Raw genomic sequence first — 20000 nt, 5'->3', positions numbered from 1 at the left:
CTGATTGTTGGGTGTAGCGTTGCGGTAGGTGTAGACGTTAATAACGGTTTGGTTAAGGATTGGGGTTGGTGTAGACATTAATAACTATTATGGTTGGGTTTAAGGAAGGTTCAGACAGTAATAACTGTGAGGGTTGGATTTAAGGAAGGTGTAGATGTTAATAACTGTGTTGGTTGGATTTAGCGTTGGGGTAGGTGTAGATGTTAATAACTGTGATTGCTTGGTTAAGGGTTGGGGTAGGTGTAGACATGTGGTTGGGTTTAAGGAGGGTGTAGATGGTAATAACTTTGGTTGGGTATTGCGTATGGGAATGTGTAGACGTTCATGACTGATGGTTGGGGTAGGTGTAGACGTTAATAACTGATTGTTTGGTTTAGGTGTGGAGTAGCTGTCGTTGTTATAGGTATAGAACTGATGTACAGTGCCATCTTGCCGACAACATAGTTTTGACATGGCTCCACAACTTCAAGTTAAGCCTCTAACGTGCTACAAGTTACGCCCTGTTTACAGTTTTAATTTGTGTTTTAGTTTTAAAACGGCGTTTTAGAATGAAAACGATCCGCGTCCACACTAGCATTTCACCCAATGTTTCTGAACTGCTCTCCATCCACACCAAAACGCTGAAAACGCACATCACGTGACCACACACACACTCTCGGCCAAGCACTGCAGCCTATCTACCCAGATGAGAGCTCTGCTAGTCGGACTGCTCATCAAGCATCTCCAGCTGGATCTAATTTCACTGTATTTATTAAATGTGATATTTCATTCATCTTGTCTATATCTAACATCATTTTCCCAACTTTGGTCATTGGAATCTATTATCTGTCTTTTGGATGAGACGTTAAACCGAGGTCCTGACTCTCTGTGGTCGTTAAAAATCCCATGGCACTTCTCGTGAAAGAGCAGGGGTGTAACCCCGATGTCCTGGCCAAAGTCCCTCTATCGGCCCATATGATCATGGCCTCCCAATTATCCCCTTCCACCTCATTGGCTCTATCACGGTCTCTCCACTCCACCAATAGCTGGTGTGTGGTGAGCGCACTGACGCCGTTGTCCTGTGGCTGCCGTCGCATCATCCAAGTGGATGCTACCCACTGGTGGTGGTGTGGAGAGACCCCCCTCATGATTGTGAAGCGCTTTGGGTGTGTGGCCATACACAATAAATGCGCTATATAAATACACCATTACATTATTACTTGTTCTCAGATAACGTGTTTTGGCTAAGCGCAAAGATAGGTTAATAATTAATGTAACCACGTACCTTCTGTATATTGACTGATCGCTTGCCTTTATTTCCTATAATGTATAAACCTATATGTTATACTTTTTATAATGGCTTTATCGATTATTAAAACTGATATTTAGCAGAAGAGAGGGTATGTTTCGCATTTTCACTGAAATTGAAAGGAGGCAGTGGTGTTAGGCTCCGTTTTGTTATAAATATCCACACAGTAAAGATGACGCTCATAAATGCAGCTCAATGCCTCAACATTTCTGCTGTCTGTTAAGTTGCTAATATCACAATAGACAGTTCCTTAAATCATGTTTTCATTTTATTGTTGAGAAAGTGAAACCACATAACCAGGGTGATGTGAAGGTTATAAAGTACACTGTTCCCTTTGAAGATTTACCCGTGTCCTCGGTAGTCTGTTTCCCATATCAAACTGAGGACGGGGAGACTGCAGCCTTGATCAAACTTGCGAGGTCTGAACTTGCAAGAAGAGGATGCAGGACTGAACTGTGTAACATTAGGCTATTTAATATTGAGGAAAAGCTCCAATCAGAGGCAAATGTCGGCAGCCCCGCCTCCGTTTTCAGATATCTCCGTTTTCCCCCATCTACACTGAGACGGAGTAGCAGCGTTTTAGGATGAAAATGGCCTCTAGCATTTCCAAAACTTTGGCCACTCAAACTCGAGCCACTCGAGTGTGGACGGATGGCGTAACCGTAGCAAAACTTACGTGTTTTCAAACTAAAACGCACTAGTGGAAATGGGGCCTAAGACCCATTCATGTTACGGCCCTTTCTTGCAGTCCACAGACAGACCCTACTCCATTCGCTTGCGTATGAAAAGAAGTCTACAGGGTGAGAAGTGCAGTGACCGCGGCGTTACCCTTTCATTTTTAATGAGATTTTTTTATGCATTCCTTGCAATGTTATGTTATTATACATATCTTGTTAAATGTCCTGAGAGTGTATATGTAATTTTTTAAAATTGTATTACTCCAAATTAAAAAAAAGGTGTCTGCTCTTTTACAAAAACTGAAAACTAAAGTGAAATTATATTTTCAACTTCAAAAATCATAATTTTGAATTTTTAGTCCCATAATTTCAATTTGTCTTGTTAGTCAGTATCCACTTTGTCATATTTATGTGCAGGAGAGAGCTTGGTCACCTACTTTATGCTTTAACTCTTAAACATAAGTTCTCTTCACATAATCACTCTCTGTTGTCGTTATACACAGTAGTCAATATTTAAAGCACTGTTAAAAAAAATGCTGGGTTCCACACAATTCCTCCATGTTGTCCCAACACAAATCAATTAAAGTTAACTTACACATTTTTACAATTTTAAGTTGCTTGAACTTGCAACAATTAAGTTGACCCCGCCATACAGCCATACAGGTCTTATTGGTGGATTGCTGCACAGATGGTTGTCCTTCTGTAAGGTTCTCCTCTCTCCACAGAAGATCGCTGGAGCTCAAACAGAGTGACCATTGGGTTTTCAATCACCTAAGGCCCTTCTCCCCCGATCACTTTGCACACTGCAGGCAAATGTGGCCCGAATCTGATTATTTTTCCCCTCATGTGACTCGGGTAATGACAGTGGGAACAGCCCAAACCGCATGGAATTTCATCTTTTTAGTTCAGATTTGTGCCATTTTCATATGTGTAGTATTAAATCATCTCAGATCTGATGTTTTGCAATGCGACTGCATTGTGAACAGTTATGTTATGGATTTCATGTGACTCTTACATAATCTTCGACCGACATGCATCCTTATTCTGTGCTGCAAACATCATCTAATCCATAGCAGCATAGTAGAATGGCACACAGGGCGATTACTGTACCACAGAATGTTAGTTGGTTGAAAAAGATTTTGAAGGCATAACTTGTGCTTGTTGACTAATCTGGTTAATGATTAAGGCACAGGTTGATCGCAAAGTCAAAGAGCGTCATGGGTGTTGCGGATAGGGGTTCAGTGTGCAAAGGAGGGTGAACTTTCTTAACGAGTTAATTGGTTCATCTTGAAAAAGATTTTGAAGGTAAAACTGGTGCTTGTTGACTAATCTGGTTAATGATTAAGGCATAGGTTGATCGCAAAGCCGAAGAGTGTCATGGGTGTTGCGGATAGGGGTTCCGTGTGCAAAGAAGGGTAAACTCTCTTTCCGAGAGAAAAAAGGCAGGTGCTCAAGCAACCCCCCTCCCCGCAAACTGAGATAAACCAACTCCGTCTTCACAGTACAGTCTGCAGTTGCTCATTAACCTTCATGAGTTTACTACATCACTGGTCTTACAACGTGCTTACTTAATACAGTATACACATTGTGTGCATAATTAGACATTTTGTGCTCTCTGTAATGTACTTTTGCGCATGCTGGTCAGTTTAGGATCATAATCTGTTTACACTGCAAATCTGGTATTGGCCACATTTATAAGAGCAGTGCGAACAGCCATGCAAAAAAAATCTGATCTGAGAAAAAAAAAAAACAGATTTGAGTACTAAACCTCGCAGTGTGAACGTAGCCTTAGATGGCCGGCCAGCTCTAGGAAGAGACAATCCTGACAATCCTGTCTCAGAGGTCTACAGACAATTCCTTTGTCTTCATGCTTGATTTGCGCTTTGACATGCACTGTAAACCCTGGGATCTTATAGATAGGTGTGCGCCTTTTCAAATCATGTCCAATCAACAGAATTTACCATAGATGAAATCCAATAAAGCTGTACATGTACATGTGTTTTTTCGTTGTTGTTGTTGTTGTTGTTGATGTTGTTATTATTATTATTATTATTATTATTATTATTATTATTTGCAGCAATTAAAAAAAATCATTTTCTCACATTGTCATTATGGGATATTGTGTGTAGAATTTTGAAGAAATAAATTAATTTAATCCATTTTGGAATAAGGCTATAACATAAATGTGGAAAAAGTGAATCAAAATAAATACTTTCCAGATGTACTGTAACTCAATTTACTGAAAGTTAATTATACTGATTTGAAAAGAGTTTTGAACTCAGTGTTGAAGGTAAGAAGGTAATTAAATACCTCATTAATTCAACTTAAGGCCCAATCCCAATTCTATTTTTGTATCCCTACCTCTTCCCCTTCTCCTTGCCCTTCCACTTGGCCCTTAAAACCAAGTGTTAAGAGAAAGGGCTTTAAAATTTACCCCTAAGAATTAGGACAGCACTACAGCAACTTCACACATCAACATGTCCTCGCAATCTCTTGCTTCATATAAGATCAGATGATTGCGACGGCTGTAGTTATTCCAGTTGTGTTATTTTTTGGTGTTTATCTTTAGGAAATCACTGAAAACATCATGTTATCATAACGTTTTAATGTGGCAATAACAACATTAACATTATATCAGACACTGTAAAAAGGTCATTCCCAGCCACTTGACTTTTCTGACAGGGGATTCGAGTGTCATCGGGTGTTGGAATGTTGTGGAGCTGCTGTACAGAAGTTATTATTAGGGATTGTAGATCCGCAAAATTTAGCGGTTTTTATTCTAGCCTTTGTTTTGTTTTGTTTTTAAAGCATGACGGTAAAACATGAAGGGTATCTACCCCTGGCCCTTAGCCACACGCCTTCAAGATAAAGAGAATTAGGACACTCCTACCCCTTCACGGGTAAGGGGAACGGCTAATGGGGTAGGTTTGAGTTCCTTCATTAATTGGGCTTAACTGCTTATTTGCTTCATTTACTCAAATGGATTAAGTTCACAGTACTCATTAGGATTAGTTTTTGAACTTAAATGGTTTGTTGCAATCGGTTTCCTCAAATGGTTTGAGTTACCTTTTCAGGTTTTACAGTATATTGAACAACACCCATTTTTGTCCTGATAAATCTTTTTTGATCCAATTCAAATGTTGACTATTGCACACCTTTTTCAGAATTAGTACTGAATGAGATGACAAAACATTATAAAGCAGCAACATAAAAAAACAATGTTATTTTTTTACACACAGTGCAGTGTCATTGAATGGAGATATGAGCTTCTCTACTGTAGGTTTCTATTGAACCACTCATTTAGGTCTTTTGTCAGAACGCTTCTGGAAGATGTTGTATTGCACCCATACAAACATCACGCTAATTGAACGCCCCCTGGCTCTCCATTCACGGCAGATTTTGGTGGCAATCTCACATACATCACACTCTATTGATCTGGGCTAATCTCACCACTGTGGAGAGCTAATCTAGTAAAGAGGCAATTATGGCGCCTCAGTGCTGTATGCCAGAATGAGATTTATGCCACCTCCTCCTTTTGTTCCTCCTTTTTTTTTACCTCTCACTCATTTCCCCTGTTCTGTTCCGTCACTTCTATATCTGCGAGCACAATATCGGTTGTCTTATTTGTCGGTGCGAGTTTCTCTTTCGGTCTCATAAATATTCACAACAGAGCTGCGTTTTATTGCCGTGCATAATTCAGGACTTTATTAAAACAAGCTGGCCGGTTCTGCTCCTCTGCTATGATGTTACTTAATCACTCCCTCAAAACAGCATCGAGACTCACTTCGTGAGCAAGCCCATAGGCCTTATTTCGATCCGAAGAAAGCCACCTATTAGCATTTTCATTCGGCTGAACACTGATTTTCCTGATAGTGCCATAAAATACAAGCTCTTTAAAATGAATGGGGCTGTTATTAGAAATCAGTTTAGTCAGAAAACTTGTGACTGAGAATTGATACAGATTTTCCAGTTTTATTCATTAGTTTCCAATCCCTCACTTGACTCTAAACTGATTTCAGTAATAATGTGCAATTTTAAGAACCAACTCTCATTGTTTATGCTGTAAATACACAGAGCAGTGTTTCAGGATGATTTTATAGGAAGTTATTCATACTCAAAGTTAATTTAGTGTGTGTGGTTATTAGTCTCGGTGTACAAGCTTGGAATTTTAACCACACAGTTGGCTGTAAATGATTTTGTAGTCTCTGCTTGGTCTGTGTCCGAGTCGTACATGTAGGATTGAATGCTGGTCCTCTCACACATGCTTCTCTCTGTCTGTCTGTCTGTTGCTAAACACAAAGTGGGGGAGCTCTTGGCTCTGCCCACTTGTTACGTTGGGCGAGAAGTCGAAACTAGTGTTTATGTAAAACAAAACACCCCTAAAACAGCGACCTTTGTACACGCCCCCAAAATAACACTTTTTAACAAATTATTATATAAAAAAAATCTGGTTTGTTTTCAACTGAACCTAAACTGGCACACAAGAACCATAATATTAATATTAAGTCTTAAAAAAGGGGTAAACTAGGTGCCCTTTAAGATGAGTCTTTTGTCAGAATGTGTCTGTACAGTTTGACCTCAAAACGCCAATCAGAATAATTATTATATTTTTCAGAATATTTGAAATTTCTGCTCTGAACACAATATAGCTGTTTTTTTTTTGGCCAGAGCCTTTAATACTAGTTTTCCCTTCCCACTGTTTCCTCGTGCCTGGGAGAGTGTGCCTCATTTCTACCTCGGCTGTGTCAGATAAACAGCACAGTGACAGACATGAAGCAAGTAGATCTCGTGTGACGTTTGTAAAATACTACAGTAAGAACTTTCCCAATGATTATTTGATGTATTTGATCAACCCAATATGACTATTAACACAATGTACCTACACACAATTCTGTCCAAACAGCTTGCAAAAGATAATTTTCATCAAAGGTTCCCTTTAAAACATTTTATTAGTGTTTTAAAGATGAGTAATAACTGAAAAAAAAAAGATTTATGAGTGGACTGCCCCTTTAAGTCAAGCCATTTGTGAACCACACGAACATGCACACATTTGTGTATAAATCGCGCACAAAGTAAAATTACAGAGTGTTTTTGGTTCACAAAAATTCAGATATGAATATGAGTAATTGATTGGGCAGTCACAACACTGGTCTTATTGTACATTTTTGATACTTTAAAGATTCATAAGACAAAGTCAAGTCATGCTGGTAATGCTCTATATGTTTGACTCACTGACAAGAACACTTGGGAATATCAATAAATTAGTTAGCATGCTTTGAACTTGATAAAAAGAACCACTTTGGAAAGATTATCTTTATATGGTTTTGGTTAATTAAAATTAAATGATTCAGTCTTTTGCTCAAATGTATTTTGAGTAAAAGCAACTCTTAAAAATTAAAACATTCTAATGACTAACAAGACTGGTTGCCTTTTATATTATTAGCTCATAAAGATATAGCTGGTAAAAGTAATTTATTCAGGAAATAGACTATACTGGTTGATCTGTATATTTAATTCAGTGAAATGAGTCTTGTAGGATGATAGGAGTCAAATAAAATGGATACAATGCATGTTTGTAAATCACTGAAAAGTACCACTTAAATTATTTTAAAAAATGAATTACATAAAACTGACTAATTTGGGAATCTCATTAAACTGGCATACTTTTAATACACCAAAAGGTAGCATTTCAAAATAGTACTATTGTATGGTCATAAGTCAATCAGATGCAAATGTAGAATGTAACAGCAGAAAAAAAGTGAAACCTCTTATGCTCACACTACAACATGCAGGAAAAGAGATGAGGCTGTTTATTATTTAATTTAATTTGAATATTTAACATGAATGTCAATGGAGGAGTCTTCTTTTGCAGAAAGTTTTTTTTTTTTTTTTGTGAAGGAATGGTCCTTTTAAATGATTTAGCTATTTGTCTGCAAATATGTTTTATGCTAAACAGCACTTTTGTGGTTTGTGTATATTTTTCTCTGAGGGAAATGTTATAGTAAATGTTGTGTCATTTACTCATCTACAATAAAAAATATATATATATATATATCTTTAATTTTTGGCTTTTAGGTTTTATTAATTGTAATGACCGCCATTTGAGTCTATGATAATGATGGATTTTCATTACACATCAGACCTAATACAGACCTTATCTGGTTATCCCTTTCAAAGAGCTATTGAAGATAAACATGCTAATCCAAGAACTGTTCAAATAAATATTGCTAAAAATAAATAAATCACACATGGAAAAAAAAAAAATAATTTACTGTAATTACTATTGTTTTTTAACCATTTATTCATTCATTCATTTTCTTTTCAGTTTAGTTCCTTTATTAATCTGGGGTCGCCACAGCGGAATGAACCAACAACTTATCCAGCATATGTTTTACACAGCAGATGCCCTTCCAGCTGCAACCGATCTCTGGGAAACATCCATACATACTCATTCACACTCTCACGCACTACGGACAATTCGGCCTTTACAATTCACCTGTACCCTATGTCTTTAGACTGTGGGGGAAACCGGAGTACCCGGCGGAAACCCACAAGAATGCAGGGAGAAAATGCAAACTCCACACAGAAATGCCAACTGACCCAGCTGAGGCTTGAGCAAGCAACCTTCTTGCTGTGAGGTGACAGCACTACCTACTGCGCCACTGCATTGCCATTTTTAAACCATATTATAGCAAATAACTCCAATTAGGATGTTGTGCTAATTAGTTGCTGAAATATAACTATAGTATTATATACAAATGACCCAATACTGCACAGTTTTCTACAGTATAGGGTATATTATACTTCAAAATGCAGCTGTTTATTGTAAAAACTAAGTAAACTTGTCACAATCATTAGCGATCCAGCCTGTGCAGATCGCTGGTAAGCATACAGCTCACTGGAGAACTACAAATCTGCCAGCAAAAGAACTACATATTCATGATTGCAAACAGACACAGCTGAAGCTGTTTAGGACTAATTACACACCTTACCATTCCATTTAATAAACCCTGCATTTGGATCCACACTCCCTTTGTCTGCGTCCCGATTCACGTTAAAATACTACAGTATTTATTACAGTTTATCAGTTTACTATAGTTAATACTACATTTTGCTATTGCATTCATGTCATAGAAACTATAATACACTTTTCTAAATAAATACTAAATTGTTTATTTTTATTAAATTGTCCTTTTACTAAATTTTAATTTTACTAAATTGTCCTTTTTTTTATATGAGTGTCAATCGAGATCCACCATTTTATAGTCAGACTGTTAAATAATATCACAGAAAGCAAAGGTTAACTACAAGGCAATGCTAACCAACCAAAACATCACCAGCTTGAGTCTGAGCCCTGCCCACAGAGAGCAGTAACCGTTCTTAGATCAGTGTTAAGTGTTCTTAGGATGGCCCAGAGCTATAAAGGCATCTGCATTAGTAGCTCAGCCTGTTCACAGCAAGGGGAACACTTAAATAGCCATAAAAGGAAATAAAGGAGCAATCTCTAAATGCACGTTTAGACTAAATTCCCACTTCTGACTGATCTAAATCCGATAGAGGATGTTTACAGTCCTTTGATTTCATTTGGTTCTTGTATTTTTCAGCGCATGCACACTCCAGGGATTCCCAACCCTGTCTCTTTCCAGCTGTCGGCTTCCTCCACCTGTACTCGGAGAGGAAATTTGGCCCTGCGCAGCACTTTATCTGCATATTTACCAATGCCTTTTGGAAGAACATCCGTTTGAAGTTTGAGACGAGGAGAATAGCTTTGTTTCCTTGTAACCTTTTTTTTTTTCTTTCATCAAATGACATTAAAAAGCCTAAGAGAAAAGTAAAAATCAGCATCCAAGAACTTGATACTTATTTTTTTTTTGTTTCTAACCCTGATAAAATAAACAATGCTGCCACAAGAGGATATTACAAACACATGAAACTCTTGGCACTTTTTCTGCAGAGGAAAACAAATGGAATTATTAATGTGAGAATGGCCGTGCTGCTCAAGTTCACATTATAATCGTGAATGGAGACCCCGTGGAATAAGATTTTCAGTGAACATCAGCTTAAATTTCAGCCTTTTGTTACTGTTGTTGTTTAAAGGCCATAAAAAAATCTATTAAATTAAGAGTAATTATAAAAACGTCAAACTTTTTATAATATTGGTAGTTTGTTTTTGGATCTTAACAGCATGTTGATTAGTGTACTGCAGTTTAAATAAAATACAATTAGCTGAAATTCTGTTTTTTTTTTAATCCAGTGAAGAAGTATTTATTTATTTGTTTATTTATTTATTTAATAATTAATTTTATTTATGTCTTTGCACAATTTATTTTAATAAGTAAAAATGTTGTAATAAGTGAAAATTTAGAACATTAATCATATATTAAATGTTATATTGAGAAACACACTACAATCAGATCAACACTCATGATGTGTTGAATAAGTTGAACGAGTGCACTTTTTAAAGCATGAAAAAATATTATTATATCATAATGATTTCAATTGTACATTTTTAAAAGTAGAACTTTTAAAGTTGACATTCAAGCTGCTGTCTTTAAGTACCCCTAAAGGTGTTACTATTTTGTTAAAGAGCCAGTCATAGGTTATTTTAAAGTGTCCTAATATGATAGTTCCTTACAACAGATTAATAGTTTTTTTCTAACTGCTTACAATCTTTGGTCACACTTTATTTTGATAGTCTGTTTGTTGAATTTAAGTTACATTGCATCTACATGGCAACTAATTCTTATTAGATTATTAGTAGACTGTTAGGCTGGGGTTAGAGTTGGGGTTTGTTAAGTTGACATGTACTTGCACAGTTTCTTACACTCAGTTAAATGTCTGTTGAAGGAGATATTAAACAGACAGTCTACTCAAATGGACCATCAAAATAATGTGTTATCAAATCTTTTCATGTCACACAATTTCTGAAACCTCTCACTCAAAATGCAAAACCAAACAACAATTCTCCAAAACTAGAAGATATTTCTCATCCTTTAACTCCGTTTTCATTGCGTAAAACCCTTTTCTCAAAACACTACACACAATTTTCTACCTAAAACGCAAACATCTAACAGAAAGCTACTTTCTTTCCTTTTTCAAACGCAACCAATCAAAATGCAACACTTATTCATATGTATGCACACACACACACGCACACACACTCCTCAAATGTGGAGACCCAAATTTCTTAACTGATCACTAAATAATCACAGTTATTTTTCTTTTGTGTAAGGCCTATGAATAGATCAAAGTTGATGGGACACTAGACTGTTTTGGTCGAAAAAGAATAAACTGGCTGGCCACCCATTCACAATTTGTTGTTTTGTACCTACCACATATTCACCTTTTCTATATCCTAAATACAAATTTCCTTTAGAAAATAATAGAGGGATTCTTCTCAGCCTGGCACTGGCTAGTATAGTATATTCTTAGTTTGTAAAGCTTCTCCAGGGAATGGACAATTGTGTTCTTTACATGTTCTGGACACAATTGTAAAATACAACAGAATCCCGGATTAAAAAAAGGTGAGGGTTGACAGGTTTGACTGGCTCAAGCAATTATAAACCGTTTTTGCATTTATTTTTTTCTGTTAAACACACAAAAGGAGAAATTATGAATTTGGCTGAAAACCTGTAACTATTGACAATTATTGTAAGAAAAAACAAAATAAAAGTCAATGGCTATTTAATATTTGGGTCAATGCTTGCATTTAAAAACTACCAGAATTCTATAATACTAGAATGACCATAGTGGTCACCGATGGTAGTTCTAGTGTTAAAGTCTGCAAACCAATCTCTCCTTTGTGATTGGTCAGCTGACCAGGTCTATTTTGGTCTTCCGTTTATCAGTTTGTATTGTAAGTCAGAGTGTTTGTATATTCCATGAAGGCAGAGATTATGCAAATGTATTACTGATATATTTCTTTGACTTTATTGACATAGATCAGTACCAAGCAAAATATTTGTAAATACTGTATGTTGGATGAAACAATGGCGCAGTAGGTAGTCCTTTTTTTTTTTTTTTCTTTATCACAGTTTTGATTACCAACTTTGCAGACTTGCATTTAAGGGACGACTCTGCTACAAACTGCTAATTATAAAAAATAAATGTGACGGATGCCAGCTAGTGAAGTGCTGTGGGCTATGGTCTTCAGCCTCGATTTTAGAGCAACCAACTCCCATGTGGCAGGTCACCGGTTTAATCCCAGCTTTGAGCGGGTTGGGTGGTGTAGGGCCGGCGTGGTTACATTGGTGCCATGACCCGGATTGGGAGTGAGTTTTAGGGGGGTGAGTGTAACAAAGGCCATAGTAGGGTACTGTGCAGGTAAACCTCACTCCTCTGACCTCTAAAGTTGCTCTAGCGAGGGTTGTTAGAGACCATGGTCCTTAGCCTCCTTGTTAAAGCAAACGACTTCCATGCGGAAGGGCGCCGTCTCGATCCCAACTCCGATCGGGTTGGGTGGCGTAGGACTGGTGGGGTTATATAAAAACAAGAAATATAAAAGAACTGATCTTTAAAAAGTAAACATTTAGTACAATTAAGGTGATCTATTTTTATTTTATTATTATTATTATTATTTTTTTTTTTTATAATAAAAAAAAATGTAATACCATTTAGTCTTTCGGCTAGTCCCTGACCCATAATCACTTTGACTGTATGTAAAATAACACACTGTACTTTTTGTTCACTTTAAATTTTTTTATTTTTTATTTTTTGTGTAATAAGTGTTGTTTAATAAGGTGAAGGCAGAACTACCTATTCTGTATCGAAAAGACTGATATCCTACAGGTATGGTGCCACTGCCAGCTCAGCCAGTGTTTGCTGTAGTATAAGTGTATGTTCTCTGAACCTCTTCAGCTGCCCCAGGACACTAGCCTACTGCAACCTCACCTAAAGAATCTCACCTAGACACCAACCAAAAATACATTTAAACTCTCCTTATGAAAAATGATTTAAAGCAGTGCTCTCAAACTCTGCATGATTAGTCCTAGTACAGGCTACCCATAGTTTTCAAATCAGCCTGAAGGACTCGATTAGCTGGATCCGGTGAATTTATTTATAGTTGAAGCTAAACCCAAAGTTGTGCTTTAACTCTTATAGTCAGCATGAACTGGAAGTTGCTGAGACTTAGTTCAGTATCTTGATGTACTTCCAACTGAAACTGAATAGTCAATTTCAGTAACTTTCTTTTCCAGTGGAGAACATTGCATGGATTAAAAGCTCAACTGAAGAATACCAATGCGTGATAGCAAAATAAACACTATCAATTTAGATTTCATACAGACTTTAAATACGGAATTACTGGGCAAATCATTCACTACCATGCCAATCACTATTTTTTAAGGTTAAAGTCTTCTTTGTGTTCCTTAGCTTTTTTTGATAAACATAATAATTGAGAAAATAGGTTTATTTTGTTTTGATTTGTGTATGTTTTTTATTTATTATGTTGTGGAGTACAAATGTCCTCAAGTATAACAATATCATTAAAATGTCTATTTTTGTGGGAAAATTGTTTGGTCTACACTTTAAACATGTAAAAATGCAGAATGTTTCCTGTGAGGGTTGGGTTTATGGGGTAGGGTTGGGATAGTGGGATATAAAATACAGTTTCTATCACATTTGTGGAGTATAAAAATCATTGCAGTAGCAGTGTGTTTGTACAGGGTCTCTAGTGACCCAAGGTATGTTATGGTGTAAATTTATTCATTTTTTTTAACTACAATATGATTTGTTAACTTCAAATGGCTTGAGTAGCTTTACTGCAAAGCAACACAAAGTACTTATTTATTTTAAAAAAAATAAATATTTTTTGATGAACTGACTAAAATGTAAGGTTTAACCCTTGGCTGTGCACAAGTCGGTGCAATAACAGTTTTTACTATAATATTTATATGTAGATTAAACCTTCCCAACCCACTGATGCCCATCTCTCTTCAAAGAAAACGAAAGCCCATGGTCACCATGTCTTTGGTCATTTTAGTTGCTAATAATGCACTCAACTATTAGTGTGACAGCCACTTGCTGGAGGATCTGTTGAAGTGGCTGTAAGAAATGACAACACTGATCTTTAAGATGCTGAAAAGAATAGTTTTTAGAAGATTGTTTTATTTCAGAGCATAAATATGAAACAGATGCTTCATGAATGTACTGGAGAAGTGCTCTCTGATGACGTCTGTGACGGTAAAATCTGCTTGAATTGTAACCTTTCAAGTTCCAAATAAATGTATTTTATTAATTTGTAATTGTTATTAAAATATTTGGAGAGCTTAATGCTTTTCAAGCAGCCAGAGATACAGCAGTGCTAGATATCTAGTTGCTGTTCAGTAAATACAAAAAAAAAAATTATAAAAAAAACATCATTTAAAGTTAAAGGCATATTAAATTACATTGAACTTTAACATTACTTGCGACCATTGTTTTTGCTGTCAATTTTGGCATTCGCTTCTTCATAGAGAGGATTATGAGGAATTACTTAAAGTTTGATCCATTCATTAAACCAATCTATCGGTTATAACTTGGAGACTTTTATAATGTAATGTTTTGGCCAATTTTATAATATGTTTGGATTCATTTTAAAGCTTGGAATACATAATGTTTTAGAGAGCTTAAATATTTAAAAGTATTTAGATTAAGTTAATGCATTACTAATAATTTTAAAGCATGTATTTTGTAATACTGTAGTGAAATATTATAGTTTAATTTAATTAATGAATATTATATTAAAAAAATCTTATTCTCAATTCTTGTGTGTGCTACCTTGGGCTGGGTTTGAAAGGTAGCTGACTGTTGCCTTGTTACACCAATATTAGACACAACATCTGATGCAGCATAAAGGTTTAATGATCTAATTCTCGTATGGAATGAGCTTTAGTGAAAATTAAGCCTATTTAAAATCATTACAAACTAGTTGAAAGTTAAAGGCACATTTACTGTACACAGTCAGACCACCAGCTGCAACTTTAAGATGCCATATTTATTTTACAGGTCAACTTTGAATGCACAGGCGTGTGGGATATTATTGGAAGTGAATCATCTGCTGCCTTCAAAAATCAATCAAGTGAAGGTAGAATCTCAGTAGACAGGATGTTGCACAATCATTGAATTTGGATGTTGATGTTACATGCCTACGCTGGTTCCTACATTGGGGACCAGGGGCCACATGTATTACCGCTGAGTACGCACAACAATTTGCCTACGCCAGGTTTCTCGCTCGCGTTTAAATGTACTAACGTGAAAATGTGTGTTGGTCCTTGCCAACTTTATGTCTGGCGTACGTGTTTTTCTTGTGTGTTTGTTTTATTTCCATTGGTGACTCCTAGAGGCAATTATGTTAAATTGCACACTACAAAGTATCGCACTAACACATGTGAAAAACATTGCTATTAATTTATAATTTATAAAATAGGTTAATTGACACCCTTTTTTTTAACCAGTTACGTGATTTAGAACATATAAAAGCATTTGCAAATGTATACAACCCTAAGGCAATGGCAGTGTTGGCCTTATGTGAGGACATTATCAATGGTTGAATCCGAAGGCTCCTAGGTGGCAGGGTGCGCGATGGGTGATTTCTTGGTAAGTGATGTATTTAAAGATATTATTCCAGCTGAGTTATTTATTTTTTTTATTTAGCATAATTATTTCACTGCATATCAGGAGACCACGTTATCCATTAAAGACCTGGCTGTTAACCCCCCTAAACAATGAGGCCCCAGGCATTTGTGGGAAAGTGGACCTCAAGTCTAGTCTAGTTTCTGTATAACTGAAGGTACAGTAACAAGTGAAGTTTTACAAGCAAATTTCAAGAGGAGCACGTGATGTGATATGATTGATTGCAGCTGCCTTCTCATTCTTTATCAGCAATAATCCAATCAGATTTATTTAAGCTTACAATAAATAGACTGATTTTTGCCCTACAACCTTATCTTAATTTTCGAAGGATCCACCTTTCACCCCATCTCCTCCGTTTCCTCCCTTTACCAGGGAGAGCTCTCAAGACCTACCTGATCTTGAACTCCTTATATGCTTTTTGACCAGGCGTGAGCCCTGGGCTCAATTATCTCTGAGCTCAAGGTTCTCTCCTCTGACAGCATGCCAATTCAAGCATGAAATTACAGAAAAATTAGTACACCCGTATTATTATGCTGAGGAAAAATATTAAATAAAAAAACTTAACAGGAGAAATCACGAGAAACAAAAAACAAATTTAGTTGATGTTTTGTGTTGTTGTTGTAATAGCTCGTTTGTATTAAAATGTATTATCTTTCTATTCCTAAAGATGTAAGGTGACCAAACACTTATTTTAATGAATATTACTGTTAAATAAAATGGTTTTGTTTAAATGCACCAAAACTGATTGGCTATATTCACTGAGAAATGGATTATATATTTTTCTTCTTCTTCTTCTTATAATGATACTTATGTGTATCGTTATAACTTTTGAACCGAATGGGCGACAATCAAAATTGGTTTAAGCTTTTTTTTAAATTTTTCATAGAACCTATTTGAACGAACTCATCCTAGGTCGTTTGTTCAATTTTTCACCAAAATTAAATCACATAACCTACAGAACATGCTGACCAAAAGTTGGAATAAAAGTTAATTAGTCAAACCATTTTCGAATAACTTGCAAACAAGAGCTTGAAAATTGTGTGTTATCATAAGCATGGTCTAAAGTGAGCTACATTTCGGCACACTGCCCCCTTCTTTTCCTAGATCATTGGTCCAATCTTCACCAAATTTGACTGATCATTTTCAGACCATATAGACTAAAAGTTATGTAATCATGTCGATTGACACAACTGTTGTCATTTAGCATATGCACAAACTTGATGTACTGCTGCCAGATGACATTGCAGGCTGCATCAATGCAATGGTTTGAAGTATTGAAACCAAACTTAATGTGTGTGATCTAGACCTGACTTTGAACAAACTACATCAATTTGAGCCACCTTCTGAGTAAAATTAAAAAACAATTCAATTATATTAATAGAAATCATACAAATTTGATCAAATTACTTTTGAATAATTGTCTATTGCCATGAGACCGGTCTTGCCAATTCCTTGTATCATACATAGAACACTGATGTAATTTATTCCCTAATTGACTTGACTTCTGTCCACCATCTTGAATTAGTTTGAAAATCTGTTGTTTTGAACTATCCATAGATCGTTAGCCTAATTTCTACCAAATTTGGCTCAGACCATGCTGCCAAAAATGTATAAAATTTTTCAGTTGCTCTGTAGCCTGTTGCCATGTTTGTTTATGATGTGGCCACTGGGCTGCTTGGCCCCAATAATTGCTGCTTGCAGCTATTATTATTATTATTATTATTATTATTATTATTATTATTATTATTATGTGCAACCTAATTAACCCTATTGCATGTTATTTGGATGTGTTGGCATCCTAAAATGACTGCAATACATACTGTGAAATTGCCGTTGTTGAAGCATTTCCTTGACAAATGCACACCATAGCTAAAGCTAATAAAATATGCAATGCTTTTGCAATTTAAGTTGATGGTTTCAGTTGTTCTGAAATTACACACATCCCCTAGGAACACATATGTGCGCAGTAGTTTGCATAAATGCGCCTTTTATGTTGTTGTATGGGAATGAGGAAACATTTCTGCCACTTACTGGACTGTACTGTAAAATACTGGATGGCACAGGGGAACAATTTTCCAGTTAAAAATAAAATAAAACTGTTCAAATTTAATTTTTCTGAACAACTTGAGTAAATACAGAGATTTTTTGGGGGGTAAATGGATTCGCAGAGAACAACCAAATGGGTATTATGGTTAACAATCCTTGAGGACAAAGTACACAGTCATTCTAACAGCAGTAAAGCAGCTGACAGGATTTGCATTAGGGCTTTAACACATCCTTCAACACAACCACTGTGCGCCTCTTTGACTTCCTTACTGTGACATTGTCTGCAATGGATTTCACAAAAAGTGTTTATGGATGTGTTGAAGGTGTTGTTATTGTATAGTGCGAGCACAAGTGTGTTTCTGTCATGTTTTCTTGATGCCCTGAGTTGTGCTGTATGTAAATGAAGTCATTATAATTTGAAAAAGGGACGCTGACCTTTTCCACCGAGACTAACAATAGAAAGAAGAAGAACAAACACTTTTAAAAAGTGTCAGCATATGGCGCCTTTGTTTGAAACTGACAGCTCCCAATGCCAAAGCGTCCCTCAGAGCCACTTCTCACACGCCGCTGCAGTGCTACAAAAGCAGCTCCATGTTCCCTGATGATTCATTATGTCAAATACCTTTTGGCATCTTGCGTTACATGCATTCTTCTCACACTGAAACTTGACAAAAGGCTACAAAATGTTTGAAGTCAAGTTGAAAAACTAGCTGCTCGTCTGCTATTTTGTGGGACGTTCAATTCCACCCCCCCCCATCCCAAGGTCGCCTCTTTACCGGTTTTCCCTGTGGACCGTTTTGGACCTGTCGAGGTCGCTTGTCTAAATGATGCTCCACTCCAAGCCTTTCTAGACTCCTTTTATTTCGCGTGAGCTCTGTTACTCTCTAGTGTCATTCATCCCTTTTATGGTCATTTTTATTGCCAACACATATCCCCCAGCATGCATCATTTTTCACTACTACTGTCTCAGGACTTTTGGGCATTTTTTTTGTTTGCTTTCTATAAAACAAGCAGAGGAGCGAGTGAGCTGGTAAGAGAAAAAGATGGAGAAATAATAGAGATTTTGTTGTTTTAAATATATTTAAATAAATATAAATTTTTGTAAGAATGGGTTTTAACTAAAGCGTAATGTAGTTCTGCTGAATGATTAATGGTAAAAATTTATTATATTTAGTCAAACCATCCTTCTGCAGTCTTATACCAAAAACAGAAATAAGGGCAGTATTAATAGCTTAAAATGTATGTGAGAGAGCGTTGCCATTATGTGATTATTGTATGCAGTATGAAGCGATTAAGTGTTGATTTTAAATCAAAGGTAATTCACCAATACTTGAAAATAAGATGATTTAATTTGATGGCAATATTTCTCTATGGTTACAACTTAATTAGCAACAAAATAACTGTATAAAATGATAAAATATGAAATGATAAAACACATGATATTAATTGTACCCAGCTTAAATGTAAAATAAAGTTATCAGAGGTAGGAGGAGGCCTCCAAGAGGCATAGAAGATCACGACTCGAAAACGCCTTTGGAAATGCATATGATAATTTAGACTCTTACATTAATTTATTTTAGATTCTAATCTTTTTTTTTAGTGGAAAAAATGGATATACATTTACATTTGAAGATCAAATCCATGAACAATCTATAAAACACTTTTCATTTTGTTTTTGTGTGTTTAATTACTTTTTTGTTTCTGACTGCTGAGATGAGTTGAAAAGAAAACATGCCACTTGTTTTTATAAATATGACTATTAAGTTCTATTAAATCATGCAACAATTTAAATTAGTTTTTTTTACCTATTTTAAATTGAGCATCACTCTTTGCAATAAAAGAATAATTATCAAATTTAATGACATTTTTAGTTTTATTAAATTATGTACTAATTCAAATTAATTAGTTCTTTCAATATTTTAAACTTTGCAATAGAACAATAATTATCATATACTGACATACAAACAGGCAGACAGACGGATACAATCCTAAATCAGAAAAAAAGCTGGGACAGAATGGAAAATGCTAATAAAAAAGAAAGTAGTGCTTTCTAAATTTACTTTGACTTGTCTCTCATTGCAGAAAATACAACAAACATTTATTTAATGTGTTCCTCATGATTTTTATGATTAAAAAAAAAAAAAAACATGTATTCCAATTTTGGTTCTTGCAACACATTTAAAAACAAAAGTTAGAACAGTAAGACATTTATCAATTTTTAATGTTGCTATTCCTTAAAAGGTATTTAGAGACTTAAGACAAAAAGTGATTTCAGGTGTAATTTTGTCCCATTCTTCCTTCAAGTCTTAAGGTGACCAACAGTATGGGGTCTTTGTCACATTTTGTGCTTCAAAATGCACCAAAGATTCTCTATTGGA

At 35.8% G+C, this 20000-nt stretch overlaps 1 protein-coding gene across 17 annotated transcripts in view; it reads left to right on the top strand.

Annotated features, from left to right (window-relative positions):
- Positions 1–20000, top strand: part of nlgn1 (neuroligin 1) — a 786090-nt gene that overhangs the window by 13793 nt on the left and 752297 nt on the right. Inside the window, exon 3 of one of the 17 annotated variants that reach the window (XR_015501709.1) lies at positions 9570–10172. The exons of the other annotated variants lie outside the window; for them this stretch is intronic. The gene's annotated coding sequence lies outside the window, so the exon portion shown is untranslated. Of the gene's footprint in view, positions 1–9569; positions 10173–20000 lie in introns of those variants that run through there. 17 annotated transcript variants of the gene reach the window in all.

This window comes from Danio rerio, chromosome 11 (assembly GCF_052040795.2).
Source record: "Danio rerio strain M-AB ecotype USA chromosome 11, GRCz13ab, whole genome shotgun sequence".
Taxonomy (NCBI): domain Eukaryota; kingdom Metazoa; phylum Chordata; class Actinopteri; order Cypriniformes; family Danionidae; genus Danio; species Danio rerio.
The sequence above is the reverse complement of the archived record's forward strand: the minus strand, read 5'-3'. Positions and strand labels throughout refer to the sequence as shown.